Source organism: Orycteropus afer, unplaced genomic scaffold (genome assembly GCF_000298275.1).
Source record: "Orycteropus afer afer isolate SDZICR_OR568_19922 unplaced genomic scaffold, OryAfe1.0 scaffold00058, whole genome shotgun sequence".
NCBI lineage: Eukaryota > Metazoa > Chordata > Mammalia > Tubulidentata > Orycteropodidae > Orycteropus > Orycteropus afer.
Window position 1 is genome coordinate 8,393,168 of NW_006921645.1, and position 13,067 is coordinate 8,406,234.

The window sequence follows — 13,067 nt, forward strand, 5'->3', positions numbered from 1 at the left end:
TTCCATAGTGATACTGCCTTGGAAACCCAAGGGGGGTTGCTATGAGTCAGGTCCGATTTGAGGGCACATAACAACAACAACAACAATGCCTAGGGATATCGATCTTTATGCATTTCATTTCATTTTTGACAACTTACAATTTTCCTACATTCATACTTCATACATTCCATGTTCTGATTATTAATGGATGTTTGCAGCTATTTCTCCTCAATTTGAGTCATGCCTCATCAGCAAATGGAGGTCCTGAAAGATTTATTTTATCTATATCATTAAGATTGGTTCTACTCTGAGAAGGCAGCTCTTTTCCAATCATACCTTGAGTTCCTTCTGACCTAAGAAGCTCATCTTCCCGTGCTGTATAGGACAATGTTTCCAGGCTGTTCATAAAGTTGCACAGTAATGTATCAGTGTTTCTCTGCTATTCATAAGGTTTTCCCTGGACAATCCTTTGAGAAGTGGATGGCCTCTTCCTTATTCTTAGTCTGTCTCAGTGTGCAAGCTGTGTTGAAACCTGTAAACCATGTGCAATCCTGCTCACATTTGAAACACTGGTGGCATAGCCTCAAGCCTCACAGCAACACTAAAGCCACCACAGTATGACAAACTGACAGACAAGTTTGTCTCCTTTAGCTGCTGGAAACCTCTCCACCCTCTGCTTACTTAATTCCTATCAGGATCTTACCACTTTGTTGTACCTGGCAGTTCCCTCACTTTCCTACCTGGGGGGGAGTGGGTTCTGTCTCCCGGCCCCTTACCTGGATCCTGCCTCTTTTGTCATACCCGGCAATTCCATCCCTTTCCTCCCTGGGGTGCATAGGCATATCGAATCTTTCTCTCTGTCCACCCTTCTGTCCACCCTTAGATCAATGTTTGCCATCACTGACAATGCAGTACTGTGTTGTTTGTTGTTAGGTACCATTGAGTTTTCTCTGACTCATAGTGACCCTATGCACAGCAGAATGAAACACTGCCTGGTCCCATGCTAGTTCCACAATCCCTACTGTACTTGAGCCTACTACCACAGCCACTGTGTCAATCCATCTCATTGAGGGCCTTCCCCTCTTTCGTTGACACTCCACCTTACCAACCATAACATCCTTCTTCAGGGAATGGTCCTTTCTGACAACATGGCCAAAGTAGGTAAGATGAACCCTGGCCATTCTTGCTTCCAAGAAGCATTCTGGCTGCATTTCCTCCAGGAAAGGTTTGTTAGTTTTTTAGTAGTCTATGGTACTCTCAGCATTCTTCACCAGCACCACAACACAAAAGCATCAATTCTTTTTCAATCTTCCTTATTCATTGTCCAGCTCTCACATGCGTATGAAGCAATTGAAACTACCGTGGCTTAAGTCAGGAACAGCTTAGTCTTCAAGGAGACACCTTTGCTCTTCAGCACTTGAAAGAGGTCCCTTGCAGCTGATTTCCCAGTGCTATATGTCATCTGATGTCCTTACTGTTGCTTCCATTGGCATCAATTGTAGAACCAAGCAATGTGTAGTCTTTGACAACATCAGTCTTTTCTCCATTTATCATAATGCTACTTATAAGTCCTATAGTGAGGATTTTTGTTTTCTTTATATTGAGATTTAATCCATACTGCAGACTGTATTCTTCAGTCTTCATCAATAAGTGCTTCAATTCATCTTCACTTCAGCAGCAAAGATCTGTCTTCTTCTTATCACAGGTTGTTAATGATTCTTCCTCCAATCTTAATACCACATTCTTCTTCATATAGTCCAGCTTCTCGGATTATTTGTTCAGCATACAGACTGAATAAGTACAGTGAAAGGAAATAACCTCGACACACTCCCTTCTTGATTTTAAACCATGCAGTGTCCCCTTGTTTGGTTCAAATGATAGCCTCCTGGTCCATGTACAGATTGCTCATGAGTACAATTAAGTGTTCTGGAATTCCCATTCCTCTCAATGTTACCTATAATTTGCCATGATCAAATCAAATGCTTTTGCATAGTCAATAAAACACAAGTAAATACCTTCCTGGTATTATTTGCTTTGATCCAAGATCCATCTGACATCAGCAGTGATATCCCTCATTCCAGGTCCTCTTCTGAAGTGAGCTTGCACCTCTGGAAGTTCTCTGTTAATGTACTGCTGCCGTTGTTTTTGAATTATCTTCAGTAAGATTGTACTTGCATGTGATATTAATGATATTGTTCAATAATTTCCACATTTTGTGTGATCACCTTTCTTTGGAATGGGTACAAATATAGATCTCTTCCAGTCAGTTGGCCAGGTAGCTGTCTTCCAAATTTCTTGGCATAGCCAAGTGAGTGCCTCAAGCATTGCACCTGTTACCTATTTGTTGAAACATCTCTCTCTCTCTCTCTCTCTCTTTTTTTTTTTGATAAATTTCCCAGTGGTTGTCAATTTTATTAACCTTTTCAAAAACACAACTTCTGGTCTTGTTGATTTTTTTCAATTGCTCTTCTATTTTCTGTTTCATTGAAACATCTCAATGGGTATTTTGTCAATTTCTGGAGCCTTGCTCTTCACAAATCTTCAGTGCAGCTTTGACTTCTTCCTTCAGTACCATTGGTTTTGATCATATACCACCTCCTGAAATGGATGAACATAGACCAGGTCTTTTTGACATAGTGACTCTGTTTATTCCTTCCATCCTTTTTGATGCTTTCTGCATCATTCAATATTTTGCCCATAGAATCTTTCAATATTGCAACTTGAAGCTTAAATTTTTCCTCAGTTCTTTCTGCTGGAAAATTGCTGGATGTGTTCTTTCTTTTTGTTTTTCTAACTCCAAAACTTTGCACATTTCGTTATAGTAATTGGCTTTGTTTGCTTGAGCTACTCTTTGAAATCTTCTGTTCAGCTTTTATCTTTTAATTTCTTTCATTTTCTTTAGTTATTCTCCACTCAAGTGCAAGTTTCAGAGTCTCTTCTGACATCCATTTTGGTCTTTTCTTCCTTTCCTGTCTTTTTAATGACTTTTTGCTTTCTTCTTGGATGATGTTCTTGATGTCATCCCACAATTCTTCTGTTTGTTTGTCATTGGTGTTCAAGACATCAAATCTGTTCTTTAGATGGTCTTTAAATTCAGGAGGGATATATTCAAGGTCAGGAGCTCTGTAGTGTAGTGCCTAAGGCACTTGACTGCTAACCAGAAGGCTGGTGGTTCAAATCCACCAACCACTCCTTGGAAGGAAAGTTGCACAATCTACTTCTGTAGTGATACCACCTCAGAAACCCAAGGATGAGTCGCTAAGAGTCAGATCAGACTCGATGGCACATAACAACAACAACATATTCAAGGTCATATTTTGGCTTTCATGGTCTTATTTTAATTGTCTTCAACTTTAAGTTGAACTTGCATATAAGCAGTTGATGGTCTGTTCCACAATCAGCTCCTAACCTTGTTTTGGCTGAAGATATTGAGCTTTTCCATCACCTCTTGCCACAGATGTAGCCAGTCTGATTCCTGTGTACTCTATCTGGTGAACTCCACATGTATAGCCACTGCTTGTGTTGTTGAAAAAAGGCATTTGCATTGAATAGGTCATTGGTCTTGCAAATTTCTATCATATGATCTTCAGCATTATTTCTGTCACCAAGGCCAAATTTTCCAACTACCATTGATTCTACTTTGTTTTCAACTTTTGCATTCCAGTCACCAGTGATATTCAATACATCTTGATCACATGTTTGGTCAATTTTAGACTACATAAGTTCATAAAAATCTTCAATTTCCTCATCATTCGTTTTGGTGGTTGGTGCATAAATTTGAATAATAGTAGTATTAACTGGTCTTCCTTGTAGGGATATGGATATTATCCTATCACTGACAGCATTGTACTTCAGGACAGATCTTTAAACATACTTTGTGATGACGAATGTCATGTCATTCCTCTTCAAATTATCATTCCTGGCATAGCAGATCATATGGTTGTTTGATTCAAATTGACCAAAATGAGTCCATTTCAGCTCATTAATACCTAGAATATTAATCTTTATGTGTTCCATTTCATTTTCCTAGATTCATACTTTGTACATTCCGTATTCTGCTTATTAATGGATATTTGCAGTGTTTCTCCTCAATTTGAGTCATGCCACATCTGCAAATGAAGGTCTCAAAAACTGTACTTTATCTGTATCATTCAGGTTGGTTCTACTCTGAGGAGGCACCACTTTCCCAATCATATTTTGAGGGTCTTCTTACCCAAGGGACTAGTCTTCCTGCTCTGTATTGGAAAATGTTTCCAGGCTATTCATAAAGTTGCCCAGTAATGTATCAGACAGTGTTTCTCTGCTATTCATAAGGTGTTCTCTGGCCAATTCTTTGAGAAGTAGATGGCTTCTTCCTTATTCCTAGTCTGTCTCAGTCTTCAAGCTGTGCTGAAACCTGTAAATCATGTGCAACCCTGCTCACATTTGAAACACTGGTGGCATAGCCTCAAGCCTCACAGCAACATGCAAGCCATCACAGTATGACAAACTGACAGTTGAGTTTGTCTCCCTTAGCTATTCAAAACCTCCCCACTCTCCCCTTACCTGGATTCTGTGGCTTTGTCATCCCTAGATTTTCCCCCTCTTCCTGCCTCTTTGGGTGGGGCCTATCTCCTTCTCCTTACCTGGATTCTGAGGCTCTTACCATCCCCAGCTTTTCCACCTTTTCTTACCTGTTAGGTGGGGCTTGTCTCCTTCCCCTTACCTGGATCCTGTGGCTTTTGTCATCCCTGGCTTTTTCCCCTCTTCTTGTCTTTTGGATTGGGGCCTATCTTCCTCCCCTTACCTGGATCCTGTGGCTTATGCTGTCCCTTGCTTTCCCCCCTCTTCCTGCCTCTTAGGGTGGGTACTGTACACTCCAACAATTCTTCAAAAGCAAATAGCCATGGACCACTTCAACAACAATTCACTTTTTTCAGTTTTAATCTATTTCTTGTTTCTATTACACCCTTAAAACACACACTATCTTCTTCAGTTTAAGTAAAACAGGTGGTGAAACAATATGTACATATGGTTGCAGGGGATGGGTGGGGAGCAGGTGGGGACTGGGGCAGGGAGGGGAATGGAGAAGAAAAAAGATCCTGGAGCCATTTAACAGCTTTTTTAATTTTATAAAACTTAACACATTAGTGGTATGTAATTTAACTTATGCAAACTGGGCCACTAGATAATCATATCTTGAATAATCTTTCTTCTTTATTAAAGAAATTAATAAAATGAGATTATAATGAAGCCTAAAGTCTTTTCTCCCTCTCTCTCTCTCTCAAACTATAACCATGCTGCAATTGAAACATATTTAGGAATAAAATCAACTAACCCAAGCTTGATCAAGGACAAATTACACTTTTCAGAAGACATATGCCTGCACACTGGCTGAAGGTGTACAGCTCTAGCCCAGCCCAGGGAGGCTGTTCTCCAGAAATCATGATGGTAGAGGTCAGAGGCTCAGATAGTGAAACATGTGATTCCTCTTGAGCCTCCCCAGTGCTTTCTCATCTTAGCCTCTTTCATTTTCTTTGCAAATGTTGTTGGCATTTCACTAAGTCTTTTTAACACCTCTTCATTCCTTAGTATTTGGGCTTCAAGATCATTAATAAAACAGCAGTTTGAGAAGGCAGCACCCCAGGTGATCCACTATGATAGTAGGTAGGGTGGCTGCCTAATTTTCACAGCCATTAGCATAGCCAAAGTTGAATTTCATAAATAGTGTGTAAACCACATGAGAGGATAAGTAGGAATGTTAAAGCAAAATTCAATTTGTAAAGATTCCAGTTTCTTCTGTTTTCATTAAAGTTTATTTTTCATTTTCTTTTTAAATAAATTAAAAAAAAACAACTATACTCATATTAGACAATTAAGGAAGTAGACAGAATTATAGGGAAGACATTAGAATATTTCAGTTACCTAAATACATTTCCTTCCAGTTTTTTTTCAATATGTGGATTTTTTAACAGTTTTTTTTTCCTTTAATTTTGTTTTTATATGGTTGAAATAACTTATATATATATACATATATATATACATACATATATACACATATGTTTATATATATACTTTTTTTTCTCCTCTTCCACTCCACTTTACTGCATATTCCTTTCTATTTTTTTTTTTTAAACATATCTGGTGGTAGTGATATTTTTGTGACATAGAACAGGCTTTTAATCGGTTGGTGAATCACTGAATTTTCTCTCAAAACAGATAGTTCACTCACAGAGTGGGTTTTCTTTATCCATTGTGAAGTTTTACTGAGCTGACATGAAGCTGTCCTGTGAACTCCCTGCAGAAGCCACCCTAGTTGTAGGTACTTGATGTTTGTTATCAGTACCTGTGCTCCATCTGGGGACCAGCCTGAGATTGTGTGTCTGAGAAAACTAACTCCTGGACTTGAGGCAATTTTGTGAATTAATTCAATCACTCCCAATTTTGTTAAAGATAACACATATCTCCTGGAAATTAATCTCAATGGTCAATGACTTTTCAGTCATTCTTATGTCATTTCTAGATGTAAATGTTTGGCTTCCATTTAAGACAGTTGAACGTATCTCTGAAATACCAATACTTTCACTTCAGTGCTTGGAAATTATTACCTAATAATATGGAGAGAATTCCATAACCTTTTAGTTCCAGTGATAATAGAGTTAAGAGATATTAAGTAATATCTATTTGATATTGGATATTAATGTTAGATATTAACCTATTGCTTAACCTACTAGGTATTGAATGTTAGATAGCAATATATTTTCACTTGTTTTCTGAGATACTGTTCTCTCTTGTGTCTCTTCTTATATCACTAGGTATTCCTTCATAGTCCCCTTAAGGGATTTTTCCTCACATCATCAGCTTCTATGTTTGCTGTTTCTCAAGGTTCAGTCCTTGGAACTCTTCTATCTGTATGTTCTTCTTAGTAAATCTATTTACTCTCATGACTCTAAATGCTCCCTCTCGGCTAACAATTCCAAAACATATATCTCCAGTTATGAAAGAGTGGCTACCTGAATAAGTTTCACAGTCATTAGCAGAAAGTTGAATTTCATATGTATCTCTGGTCCTGCAGTCCATACTACAGTATCTAACTGGTGAACTGCAAATTCAACATCTTTAGCTGAATGTCTAACTGGACTTTTAAATTCATCTGTCACAATTACTGAACTCCTAACTTTGTCTTGCTCTCTCACTGCCTTCAGAGACCTTACTAGAACCAGTCTCCCTCGAAAGAGTAACTCACTCCCTAACTCCAGCACCTCACAACCCCTTACCCTAAACTTCTGTTCTACATAGGCTTTTTCATTATTTGACATATTATATAGTCACTTTTTTATTTGATGTTTTTTTCCTTCTTGTGATAGAATACAAGCTCTTTGAGGACAGAGAGTTTTGTTCTCTGCTATATATCCTAGCACATAAGGCAATGAATGGCCCACTAGTAGGTACTCAATAAACATCTTTGAATGAATAAAGGGATTGATGAATGAATACCCTATAGTCCAATAGCAGAAAAATTCTAATACTGTCTTAGTGAGGCCAGTGTATCACACTTTTTGTGACCCCCTAGTTCTGTTCTTCATAAAACTGTTCAAGGTCAAGCAGAGATGGAACAATCAAGGCTTGAGCCTTAGTCTCCTGTGTACTTGTTCCTAACACAATGGTGTTTTAGACTCAAAAAAGAGAGAATTGCTGGAACTGTTTTCCAGGATCTATGTGGTTGTTTAAGCAGCTCTGGTGATGGAGTGGGTAAGGCATTTGGCTGCTAACCAGAAGGTCAGTAGTTCAAACTCACCAGCTGGTCCACAGGAAGAAGATGAGGCAATCTTCTTTTGTAAAGATTTACAGCCTTAAAAAACCAGTGGAGGTTGTTAGAAGTTGAAATCAACTTGATGGCAGTGGTTTGGGTTTTTTGGTTTTATGTGGTTGTGTGGGGTTTTCTTTTTAGATAAGACACTTAAGAAAATCTAAGAAAAGTTCCAAAATTTTTGGTGTATTTTTTTTTACTCATTCATTGTTTCCATACAAATGTAACAGCTACTTTCTATGTTGAAATTTCTGTAGCTGTGGTCCTAATTATAGAAGGAGTCTAGGGTCAGGAAGATGGTGCCTTACCTGTAGCCCACATGCTAGTTCCCCCTAGCATATTAGTACCAGAAAATCTAGGTGCAGCAGTTTGAAGCGGAAATTCTGGTGCTCTAAACAGCTCATTAAGTCAGAGTATGCCAAACCCAAGGAAGTAGGATTAGAAAAGAGAGAGAGACAGTGTAATTACCTGGGGAGGGAGAAAAGAAAAGAAAAAAAAGGCAAACCTTCACTGCAGAGTGCTGACTGGCAGGCAAGACAGGGCATCGGCGCTCTCCCTGGGGCAGTGAAGAGAATGCAGCAGAGGACCTGCAACCACTCCATGGATCTACCTTCAGAACCTGCTTTTATTGGTAAACTTGGGACCACAGGGAGGGGACAGAAACCCTTCTGGCTCCAGGTGCTGAGAGGGAAGCTCAATGCAGTGAGTGGACCAAGGGACTAACTCATGCGGACCCCAGGACTAACTCATGACACCAGTATGGACAGCTACCCCAAAACAGCTTTTTGGCACAGAGGGGCCTGGAGTATGGGGTTTTTGTGATTGTCTGAATCTGTCACAAAATGGTAGTGCCCTAACTATTGCAGTGTTTGCCAAACTTGAGCTGCAGGCCTGTAAGTATCAGTAAAATGTCATCATTAGAAACTCACTCAAAGCCCTGGGAATGGCTACTGGCACCACGGAGCTTTTTTTCTTCTATTTTCTTCCTCTTTTGCCTGCCTCTCCCCTGCCTCATCCAATAGAAAAAGCACAGTAAACCTCCACAGCACCTGCTGGCTCGAATCCTAAACCCCTTTCATGACAAACAGAGACCTGCATCCACATTCTACACTGTGATTCCATTATCACAAAGAAAACCACAGAGCAACCCAGCACACCTGAATTAATAACCAAAAAGAAAAAATGTATATACCAGCTCCACCTTTGCAAAAATATTAAAACATAAAATCAAGACAAAACAAATCAATACATAACTAACAGTTAAAGTCAACTTCAAAGTGTCTAGGAAACAACAGGTAACCCCAAATCAAACAAACAAACAAACAAACAAACAAAAAACAGGATAAGACAATAGAAATAAAATCCCAAATAAAAGTCCCATTAAACATGGAGGAAGAAGAGGCATGTGATAGTTGGTGCTGTGTGTCAACTTGGCTGGACCACAATTCTGTGTGGTTTAAGCAGCTGTGATGTGTTTATTCCCATGATGGGATCAGATATATATGTTTTGAGCAGCCAATCCATTGAAAGGGAGTTTCCCTAGGGGTGTGGCCTGCATCCACTATATTTATGGGCATCCTGGGAAAAAAGATACTCTTCTGTGGATCGGGATTCTGTTGTGCTGCTTACAGCTGTCTGTGAGCAAACAATCCACCATTTGGCCTGGAGATCTTGGATTTGTCATTCATTGGAGTCAACAGCCAGTATACCACAGCCAACCTTGAGCTCCTCAGCCCCTGCAGCTGTGTGTGTCAGGAAAAGCCTCAAGCTTGATGTTTGATCCAAGAACTTTGGACTTGCCAGCTTCTATAAGTGTGTGAGCCATTTTCCTGAGATAAATTTCTCTCTCTCTCTCTCTCTCTCTCTCTCTCTATATATATATATATATATGGAGCTCTGGTAGCATAGTGCCTAAGGCACTTGACTGCTAATCAGAAGGCTGGCAGTTCAAACCCACCAGCCACTCCTCAGAAGAAGTTGGGGCAATCTACTTCCATAGTGATACTGCCTCAGAAACCCAAGGAGAGGTCGTTATGAGTTGGGTCTGACTCCACGGCACATAACCACAACAACATATATATACACTTTACTGGTTTTGTTTCTCTAGAGAACTCAGTGTAACACAAGGCAATAGAATTATCTGAGACAGAATTTACAAGGTATGTTTATAGAACTCTACAAGAGCTCCAGAAAACCTCACACAGTATCAAGGAGAACACAGACAGTACCCTAGAAGAACTCAGGAAAACCTTTCAAGAACAAAGTGACAAAATTAATACACAATCAGAACGCATTCAAAATAGCAGTTAGAAATCCAGAAGATGAGTACCAAAATTACAGAATTACACAACATAGTGGAAGCACAAAAGAATAGGCTAGAACTGGCTGAATAATGCATTTCCCAACTAGAAGAGAAATCCTTTGACACCAGCCTTTATTAAGAAAAATCAGAACAAAGACTTAAGAAAAATGAAGAGAACCTAAGAGTTACATGACATGACATGAAAAGAAACAACATATGCCTGATTGAACTTCCAGAACAAGAAGAGGTGGGGGAAAAAAAAAAAAAAAACGCTAAGAAAATTGTGGAAGACTTACTAACGCAAAATTTCCTCCATATCATGAAGGAAGAAAAGAGATTTGTCCAAGAATCTCAAAGAACCCTCTATTGGATAGATCTCAAGTGAAAAACACTGAGGCATAACATACTCAAACTCTCCAAAAACAAGGACAAAGAAAGAATCTTGTGAGCTGCTCAGCATAAAGGAAATATTACTTATAACAATCAAACAGTTAGGCTGAGTTCTGATTGTTGTTGTTGTTGTTATGTGCCATCGAGTCTAACCCGACTCAGAGCAATCCCTCCATGGGTTCCCAAGGCAGTATCACTACAGAAGTAGATTGCCCAATCTTCCTTCTGAGGAGTGGGTGGTGGGTTTGAACCACCAGCCTTCTGGTTAGAAGTCAAGTGTGTTAGGCACTACACTACCAGAGCTCCTCAGCAGAAACCATGCAGGCAAGAAGACAATGGAATGGCATATATAAAACACTGAAGGAAAATAACTTCCAACCAAGAATCTATATCCAGCCAAACTGTCCATCAAATAAGAGGGTGAAATCAAGACATTTTCAGACAAACAGAAATGACAGGATTTTGTGAAAACAAGTCCAACCCTACAAAAAATGCTTGAGAAAGTCCTTCCAATAGAGAATCCAAAACAGAGAACAACAAAATCAGGACACATGACATCAACACTAAAACTAAACCAGAAATAGATGATAAAATAAGGCCATAAAACATTGTACACTAAAAAACAAGGGAGGCAATCTGCATACAACAACAACAGCTAACCAAATAGAAGGAATAAAAGTTCCAGGTACAAAACTTCCAAATGGAGAAGAAAACAGGAAAATGTCCTCATAGAACAGACTGTTCCAAAATATAGAGACAAGAATTCTCTCCAAGGTAACCACAGAGAAAATTAACAATCCCCCTAAGCAAACCCAGAAGGAAGGAAAACATAAGGGTTTAGTAAGCACAAAAAGAACAATAAAGACAGAAAGAAAGGAAACACTAAACAAAATACTCAGCACAGGAAAGTATATGGACCAAGGAAACTTCAACAACATGACAAAAAAACACAACAGAATAACAGCAATCAATGCATACCTATCACTAATTACACTCAATATGAATGGCCTAAATTGACCAATCAAGAGAAAGAGAGTGGCAGAATGGATAAGAAAAGAAAACCTTCAGTATGCTGCCTATAAGGGACCTACCATAGACACAAAGATAAAAACAAATTAAGACTTAAGGGGTGGAAAAAATATATACCATCCCAATGGTAAGCAAAAAAAGAGTAGGAGTGGCAATATTAATTTCTGATAAAATGGACTTTAAGGTGAAAGACAACATAAGAGACAAAGAAGGTCACTATGTAATGCTTAAAGGGCCAATTGACCAAGAAGATATTATGATAATAAACATCTATGCACTCAATGAAAGAGTTTCAAAATAAGTGAAGCAAATATTAATTTAATTGAAAGGGAAAATAGACAACTCTACAATAGTACTAGGAGACTATAACACATCATTATCAGAGAGGGACGGATCAACTAGAAAAAAAACTCAGTAAAGATACAGAGGAACTGAGCAACACAATCAACCAACTTGGCCTCATAGACATATACAGAGCACTCCACCCAACAATAGCACAATACACATTCTTCTCCTTTGCACATGGATGCTTCTCCAGAATGGGACATGAAACAAGCCTCAATAAATTCAAAAACATTGAAATACTGCAAAGCATCTTCTCAGACCACAATGCTATAAAATTAGAAACTATTAAAAGGAAGATAAAACAAAACATCAAACGTGGAAGTTGAACAATACACTGCTCAAAAACTACTGGGTAATAGAAGAAATAAAAAGTGAAATTAAAAAAAAAAAAAAAAATTCCTAGAAACAAATGAGAGTGAGGATACATCCTACCAAAAGCTATGGGACACAGGCAAAGCAGTACTCAGAGGGCAGTTTATAACAATAAATTCATGTATCAAAAAAGAGGAAAAAAACCAAAATCAACACTCCAACAATTAGAACAGGATCAACAAAAGAATCCTACAGTATCAAGAAGTAAGGAAATAATAAAGATCAGAGCAGAAATAAATGAAACAGAAAACAAAACAAAAATAAATAAAGGAAATCAACAAACAAGAAGCTGATTCTTTGAAAAGATTAACAAAATCAACAAACAATTGACAAATCTAACAAAAGAAAAGAAAGAGAACATGCAAATTACTAGAATATTTTAAAAAATGGTGTCATCACAATAAAATGAACTGAAATAAAAAAGATATTGAGGGAGTATAATGAAAAAAGATACTCCAATAGATTTGAGAACCTAGAAGAGATGAGGAAATTTCTGGAATGACAAGACCTACCTAAACTATCCCACTCAGAGATAGAACACTCAAACAGACTCATAACAAAGGAAGAAATTGAACAGGTCATTAAAAAAAAAAAAAAAAAACTTTCCTACAAGAAAGAGTCCCGGCCCCGATGGCTTCACTGGAGAATTTTATCAAACATTCAGGGAAGAGTTGACACCTATATTACTCAAGCTATTCCAGAACATAGAAAAAGATGGAGTTCTCCCGAACTCATTTTATGAAACAAGCATAACACTAATACCGAAACCAAGGAAGGAAACCACTAAAAAGGAAAACTACAGACCAATATCCTCATGAACATAGATGCAAAAATCTTCAACCAAATCCTGGCCAACAGAAT